The sequence below is a fragment of the Zingiber officinale genome, chromosome 4A, assembly GCF_018446385.1.
Source record: "Zingiber officinale cultivar Zhangliang chromosome 4A, Zo_v1.1, whole genome shotgun sequence".
In the NCBI taxonomy this organism is placed as follows: Eukaryota; Viridiplantae; Streptophyta; class Magnoliopsida; order Zingiberales; family Zingiberaceae; genus Zingiber; species Zingiber officinale.
The window spans coordinates 5,566,546-5,575,392 of NC_055992.1; the positions used below are offsets into that span (position 1 = coordinate 5,566,546).

Sequence of the window (8,847 nt, forward strand, 5' to 3'; positions counted from 1 at the left end):
TTCTAAATCCTTTTGCAGATATTTTTATATGCTCACACCTCCATTTTGCCAATGGCATTTCTTCAAAATGAATATTCCTTGAGATCGCCCTTTGAATCTCCCAGTTCCAAGTCTGCTAGACATTCTTCTGCAGTTAGGGGAGGAAGTTGCCTTGTCTTTCGCTTTAGGTTGTGCTTGTGCCAGTCAGATTTGAAGTGTTCTCTATATTGCCTAGCATCTGATCTGCTTGGCCTGTTCTTGTCCGCGACTATCCCCTGCAGAAATTTCTTGCTCGTGCAACCTCTCGCCGAGTTGAACGACGGCGTCTAGCTCCTTTGATGAACTTGAAATAAATTCTTCAGTATCATACTGGCTGACATGAGCATCCCCTTCGGTGTGTACTGATACGGCAAGTATTTCCAACCTCCCTTGCAAGCTCCTCATCATGGCATCACAATCCCGAAAAAGGCCAGGTTCTAACTCGCAAACCTTCACAATTGAGGATTGGATTAGAGCCAGAATGAATAGCACTTGACTGGGGGAACCAAAACAAAATTTGATGTTTGAGTTTGATCGATAGATCCAATACATCACCCTCTATTACAATAAATTAGTTGTACGAGTGCATAAAACCTCACTATTAAGAAATTCAGTCTCACCCCTTAGTATTTGATCCTAAAATTCGAAATACAAAGATAGAAATGAACTTTCAAGCTTGCTTTGAACATTCCTTCAATATATCCAGCAGCCTAAATAGCTTTTAAGTTGGTTATTTTATCCTAACACCTAGGTGCACTTACATTTCAATTTAACATCGTTTAAGGTCCAAAATGGTAATGGAACAGTAGGCAAGAATGTCCAGTGAATTTCAAATAAAGGAGTTAAAAGCAAATGACACAGTGAAACATGTATAACAACAAAGGCTAATACGTATGTAGTTTCTAACCACATTACTTACAATAGATGGCTCATTTCCAGACTCATCCTTTGAAGTAATATTAGCATTCCAATCACCGAGTTTCTCCATAAGAGTAGAAAAGCTTTTCTCTGGTACAACAAGACGCAATCTCATGGGGGATCTTTTGATAGGGAAATGGTTCTGAAGCTCCCTAATAACTTCCAATGCCTACCAAAGGAAAAAAAAACACAAAAAAAAAAGTAATGATGCCATTGTTATTCTTCAAATTGATATTGAAGACGTGACAACTTCATGGACCAAATAATAATAATAATAATAATAATAATAATAATAATAATAATAATAATAATAACATTTTATTTCATTTTTAGGGAGTCTGAAATATAATTCATCTACAGTTCTGTTCTAAATCATCGTAGATATAAATACATCTTACAAAAGTCTCATAGGCAACAATTTGATAGGATAAAATTCTTTGGCCAAAAAAAAATATGTTTGTGTTGGAAAAAAAAGTGATGCAGCAAAATTACTAGATAAACATGAACTATGATGTTTGGAGTTTTAAAAAGTTTTAAATAAACAAGCTACCTGCTTTTTTGAGCTTTGATTCGGATCTACTGCAAAATGAATCTCATGCATAAGTCGCTCAATCATGCTAATTGTATAGGGATGATGAGTTTTAGGGTTGATCGTTTCTGCATCACAATAATTGCAATATCCCGGAACTGACTAGATAACTGAGATTCTGTCTCCTTCCCAGCAACTTGAAGCTCTCCTTTTTCCAAGATCTATCAATCATCCACATTTTAAAGATCTTCCAAATTTACAGGAACTCAAAAGCTTTTTTTTCCTTTATTAAACATGAAGAATATAGAAGGAACCAACATTTTAAAAATAAAATTTGCATCAATTGTTCAGAATAAGAGAATGTTAGCGATGTATTTATCATTAGATGATATCGGATTTACTTCCGGGTCAAGTGAAGAAGAATAAGATGGGGCATTCTCCAAAAATCAAGAGACATCAAATGGAGGATCAAGTGTCATCCCTACATGCGAAGGTATAAGTAGTTCAACTAAAAATAAAAATGATATTATATATTTTGAGTGTAGGGAACATGAGCACTACAAGAGTAAGTGCCCTAAATTGACCAACAAAAAAGGCCAAATGGCACCAAAGGAAAAGAATAAGCCCAAGGAGACCGCCCCCACAACAAAGAAGAGAAAGGAGCACATTGTGTACTTTTCTTGCAACCAAAAAGGACATTACCAGAGCCAATATCCAAAAGGGAAGAAATCGGTTAAACCTAAAGGAGGAAGCTCAAATCAAGGGGGAGCTTATAAGAGCAAACCCAAGGTATCATTTATTGAATCAACTCCTTTAAGTAATAGTAACAAGCATGCTAGTTCTAATTTATATCATTTTAATACAATTTACCATAAAAATAGGAGGCATGATAGACTTGATGAAAATCATATGGCTCTTCATGCTAAGACTACCTCACCTAATGTTAGGAAGGTAGATAAACTAGGCAAGAACTGTTGGTGCGGGAAGCATTTGACGATCGAACCCAAGTTTTGATAATGGCAAAGGGATTCAAAGTTAAATTGTTTTGTTATCTAACATGTGTGAATGAGGGTTTTCAGGAAAGTCCTAACTGCGGTTAGGTAGATGGAAAACCCTAGGGAAGGTAACCCTAGGTCCTAGGGGGTGGTAACCCTAGGTGAAGGAAAACCCTAAGGGGTGGTAACCTTAGGTCCTAGAGGGTGGTAACCCTAGGTGGAGGAAATCCTAAGGGGGGTAACCTTAGGTCCTAAGGGAAGGTAACCCTAGGTGGCGAAAAACCCTAGGGAGTGATAACCCTAGGTCCTAGGGGGTGGTAACCCTAGACATAAAGTCCAGTAGGTCTGGAGGATCGGACTAACATCAAGTATGCTCTCCTGAGTGGAGTAGGTGAGGACGCGTTCCCCGAAAGAGGGAACAATAGGCGTCGGTTCGACTTAGAGTTTCCGGTCGAAAATTCGAAGTCAGAACCGGACAGTCCGTGACTGTCAAACTTTCATATTCATATATTTATTGTGTGTGCTAACTTTGTTTTGCAAGATATGTGGTTGGTTTATGGACTAACATGTTTTGCAGGGACAAAGGAGCAAGATTAGCCTCGGATGAACAGTACTCAAGGCGCCCTCATGGAGCTTGAGGCGCCTTGGGTACAAAGGAGAAGAGTTTGCGCGTAGCGGAGATGGAGGCGCCCTCACGGTGACTTGATGTGCCTCGGACAACATTGGAGGTGCCTTCAAGGCTTATGGAGGTGCCTTCAAGAGGATAGGCGAAGACCTCTTCTCAGCTTATCCACGCGCGGCTGACTCGGCGGTTGGAGGCGCCCTCAAGGGGGGTTGAGGCGCCTCCAACAACCCTTATAAGGAGCACTCGACCAGCAGCCTTCAATCAACTATTCTCAGATGTTCTGACTCTTGTGTGCTGCTAACAAGGTGACCCAGAAGTGTTGTTACAAGTCCCCGATGACTCGAAGCTTCAATTTCTTAATTCGGTTGTAGGTATTATTTAATTTTCAGCTGTACTTATTTCATAATTGTACTCTTTCGCGATATTATAGTAATTGCCCAAAGTAAACGCTCAACAAACATGAGCCTTGGAGTAAGAGTCGCCGAAGGCTCCGAACCAAGTAAAAATACTTGGGTCCTTCTGTGTGTGTGCATTTTATTTTATTCCATTGCGTTACTCATCGAGTTTTCGATTACATCAAGTGAAAGTCACGAGCGCTATTCACCCCCCTTTAGCGCTTCTCGATCCAACAATTGGTATCAGAGCGGGGTAGTTTCGATTTGGTGTAACCACCAATCAAGCATTCTTTCATAGTGATTTTAGTTTTTCGGAGTCTATCGGAATCAGTATTCTTGCCGTCTTCCTATCTAGTTTTTTTGTAATCATATATTTTCTCGAAGTTGGTGCAACACCACTTGAGATCGCGTAATATTCTTCTTTTAAACCGCACTGCTAATCCAGGATCAAGTCCCGGGACACGTTTTCTTTTTCGTCCTTTCGTGCTAGATCTTCAATGGCTCTCCAAGAAGGTTATAGCACCGCTCGCCCACCACTCTTCACCAGAGACGACTTCGGTTACTGGAAGGGTCGGATGGAGGCGTATCTCCAGACTCATTTTGAAGTCCGGATGATCGTCAAAACCGGACTCGAACTTCCAACTGACAGCGACGGCAAACCGATACCTTGCGAGAACTAGGATACATCCCTAATCAAGAGGTAGAAGCAAATGTCAAAGTGACCTACACCCTCCAGTGTGGCCTGACAAAAGAGGAACTTAACAGAGTAGGACCTTTTTCAAGTGCAAAGGAGCTATGGCAAAAGGTGATCGAACTACACGAGGGTACATCAGACACAAAGGTAAGCAAGAGAGACCTTATTTTAAATAAACTATATAACATTAAATTGCAGGAAAATGAAACGGCAAGCCAACTGCACGGCCGCATACAAGACCTATTGAACGGACTCCACGCAATCAGCCAAAGGGTGGAGAACAGGGGCGTTATAAGGTATACACTCAACGCCTTTCCTAGAAATACCTTGTGGGCATCCATGGTAGATGCTTACAAGGTATCCAAGGATCTTTCGTCAATAAAGTTAGATGAAATTTTTTCTGAGTTTGAATTGCATGAGCACACTAATGCACGCCCAGCCGAGAAAGGTATAGCTTTGGTTGCAAGTACAAGCAGAAGACGCAGAACTAAACCAGAGTCGGAAGAAGAACCGGAGTTGGATGACGACGACGACGAGTTCACGACTGAACTTGTCAACTTGGTGAGGAAACTCTATAGAAAGAAGAGGGGCTTCAACAAGAAGGATGTCAAAAAGGTAATCCAATCCAAGGAGGCCCAACCAAAGTGAAGTTCGAGGTGACGTGCTACGGATGCAATCAAAAGGGGCACATCAAGGCCAACTGCCCGAACCAGAAAGATGTGAAGAAACCAAGAAGGAAGAAGGCCCTGAAAGTGACTTGGGACGAGTCTTCTTCAGAAAAGTCCGACGATGAAGAACTCGAACAGACGAGTTTCCTCGCAATGACGACCCGGGACCAAATTAACGAATCTGGAAGCGAGGACGAATAGGAAGCTGAGTCTGAGAGAAGCCACGGATCCGTATCCATTTCCGAAGGGCCGAACCCCTCTGTAAGTACATTTCATTTATATAATTTAATAAATTACTTAATGCGTAAACTAGCTAAGTCTAATGTTCGGATCAAGTCGCTTCTAAAGGAAGTAACATCACTTAAAGAAGTGACTAATACCGAATCCTTGGCTGACCCTGTTCAGACTGGAACCTCAACTCAAGTCCAAAAACTTGAGGAAGAGAATTCCAACCTAAAAATTCAAGTCAAGGATTTGAAAACTATATTGGAACGGTTTACACTGGGTTCCAAGAATCTTGACTTGATTCTTGGAAAATAGAAAGTCGTATACAATCGATCCGGACTAGGATTTAAAGCTAAAAAGAAATATCGATCTTATTTATCACTTGTTAACAGACCGAATAGAAAGATAGTCTAAGCATGGATATTTAAGTCCAACTTGGTCAATCAAGTTGGACTTGGTTAATATTGGGCCCCCAAGGATCAAGTACATTACCTTGATAGACCATATCGAGGCTATGATCCAGGGGGAGCCAATAGGAAAACTATCTTTATAAATAGATAAAAATTGCTTGATGCTTATTTATTTTTTTCTTGTAATAAGCATGTTTAGACTAGGATAGATTAAGGACCTAGGTGTAATTTACATTTGTTTAGTTAAACCTAGGAGTTTCAAAAGGGAAATTAAATATATATTTTCTTTGAAAGGCTCTGTCTAGAAGTGGTGGATGATCTCATATCCAAGAAGACCTAGTACCTCGCCACAGCCTGGGAGCTAATATTCGAAATGTATATTTAATTAACCAATTGGAAAACCTAAGTTTAACTCAAATGTAAATTAATCCTTAGAAATAATCTAAATTAAAGATAACCATCTCACAAAACTACTTAAGGTTACCTGATTGATAACTTAAAAATGAATGAGATGGATCTAACAATCAACTTAATTAAATTAACTTAATCAAATTTATTTAACTAAATTAAATAATTTAATCTAATGCAATCTTTTAAACTTAACTAAGTCAAATATTTGATTAACTAAAACTTATTTAAAAATCTTTTAAAAACTTATCTTTTAAACAAAAACTTATTTAAAAATATTTTTAAAAACTTATTTAAAAAAAACTTTTAAACTTATTTTAAAAATCTTTTAAAAAACTTATTTAAAAAATCTTTTAAACACTTATTTAATAAAAAAATCTTTTAAAAACTTATTTAAAAAATCTTTTAAAAACTCGTTTAAAAATCTTTAAAAAAAACTTATTTAAAATTTTTCAACTTTATAATTAATTCAATTAACTTAACTAACATCTAATTACCTTAATGAATTAACTACATTTAATTACTAAACTAAAATTCTATATATATATATATAAAAGACACGTGGGTGTATCTTGGAGGTGCCTCCCACACAAGGGAGGCACCCTCAAGAAGCGGCAGGAAAAGTCCCGCCAACTTGTCTTAAGGCGCCTCGAACCATATCCAAGGCGCCTCTGACAACGCCTTCAGGGCACCTTCAAGCTCGTTGAAGACACCCTCAACATCGAATTTTCTCATGAACAGAACAGATTCTGCTCGTGATCCTCATGCACCAAAACGGTGATTTCTCCCTTCCAAGGCGCCTTCAACCCAAGTTTCCCTCACCTAAACCTAACAATGTCTCCTAGGTATACCCTAATCTATTTTAAATCATCCTATACATGTTTGTTATGCTTGTTTTGCTATATTATGTGTATATGGTTAAAATTAGGAAATGATGCAATGTTGTGTCCACTTCGGGCACTGTCCCCTCTGCCGATGCTAGATTCCCCCACAGAACAGTATAGGCTTAGTTTCATTGAGCATACATACTCTGTAATCAAATGTAGATATTTAAGTAGGCCATTTTTTTACTAGTTATTGCCAGCCTGTCATTTAGATGATCGCACACTATGAGCTTGATAGATTGGTTTACTGCAGTAATGCAGTTAACCAAGATTTATGTGCCCAGTTTTACAACAACCTTGAGAGAGTTGATGATCTGACATATTCCGCCAGAGTTGGTGGAAAGGATTTTCTGTTTACCCCTACCATGATACGCACCAATTTAGGTCTTAGAGAGTCAGCATGCCCCTTCTTATGCTATCCCAGTAGGGATTTGCCTTTTGATGAGCCCTACTCCCACATCATTTTAAATACACTCTATGTGTATTTTTTTTTTTTTTTTTGGGGGGGGAGACTTCATGTCGATCTCTCTTAGGGTCCAGGACTACGTCATGTATAGAGTCCTGACTATATGCATTCTGTCCATCACATCTCGAGACGCCCCGAAGATGCGTCCATCTCACTCTTTCTTTTTATATGCATGATGTCATCATCTAGACATAGACATTGCATTATATATGTTTTATAACACTATTCATGCGGCTAGTCTCGTCACATCCCGAGTAGTCCACATGCCCTATTGTCATGTGTTGACTTACATCTTCTCAACTATAGAGGACATAGATGTGACTCGGGGGACGACTATTCTCCTTACACCTTATGATGAGTTTGGCCAACGTCATCTTAGATTAGCACATATAGATATCACTGCTCAGGGGGTCCTAGCATGGAGAGGTGGACCATCGCCAGCTGATCCAGTTGAGGATGAGCCAGTTGCTCCAGTCGAGGGATTTGGCCTAGCCCCAGATGAGTTCTTTCAGCCATATGAGGGACGAGAGGAGTTATTTGAGTTTACTCATGAGATATTTGGAGAGCCTCTCGATCCATCCCAGCCTTCGACATCAACTCAGCCTTCCACTTCCTTATCCATTGAGGATAGACTCGCTCGTCTCGAGCGGTCCTCCGCGCTGACACATCAGCTGGTCTTGGACGGCTTCCATATACTACGGACCGAGGTCACTTCTCTCCAAGAGGAGATTCATCGAGCGTTGCATATACCTGAGCGGCCTCCATCACCTCCTCCAACTGTCGACCCTCCGATTTGATCCTCTTTCAGACTTGCATTGTATCTATTATACCTATACTTACTTCATGTATGGATGATTATCTTTTGGTTTGTTGTTATGCTTAGTAGATTAGCACTTATTTCTACTTATACTAAGGTCTTTAAATCAGTTTGTTGTCTATTTTGGCTTTAAATCCTAGGAAAAATAATTTTCAGAATTCCAATATTTTTTAGTTTTCCAAAAATCTGGTTTAGCATAGGATTTTACCCCCTAGAAATCATGTACCCTTAGTTTCAGCCAAAGCATCTCACAAGCACACTAGGATTAACTTGCTTATGTTTGAAAAATACTTAGAATGGTGTGAGATGCATAGGGTACTGCTTGGACTTCAGTGTGCTTATGTCTGTGCATCGACATAAGTCTGGGCTATAAAATACCTAACTTACATTAATCAAGTTAAGTTATCCAGACTTAGTCAAATATAACTGGATCACTAACTTAACTTGACTAACCAAGTGAAAATTGTTGTCCTCTAGGTAAGCAGCTGGTAGCTAATGGATAGACATGTGACCAAGAAAATTAAGTATTGAGTGTTATTTTGTTACTCATGCTTGGACTATAGGACTTTTTGAATGAGGGTGACTTTAGTTAAAATTATTAAAATCAAGTGGTGGTACTAAAATTTAAGCTAAATTTAAATCAACTTTTAACCCTAAAAGAGTTCTTTTCTAGAAGATTATTTTAACATTTTATACTTTAAAGTTTTATCATCTATTTTTACAAACTTTTTAGCTAAGTTACTTTTCAAATCAAAACTCTCCCTTAGCTAAATCTATTTCTAAAATTAAGTTTTG

At 38.8% G+C, this 8,847-nt stretch overlaps 1 pseudogene; it reads right to left on the minus strand.

Annotated features, from left to right (window-relative positions):
• Positions 1 to 53: 53 nt before the first annotated feature.
• Positions 54 to 8,000, minus strand: LOC121969131 (annotated as a pseudogene).
• Between the last annotated feature and the right edge of the window lie 847 nt (positions 8,001 to 8,847).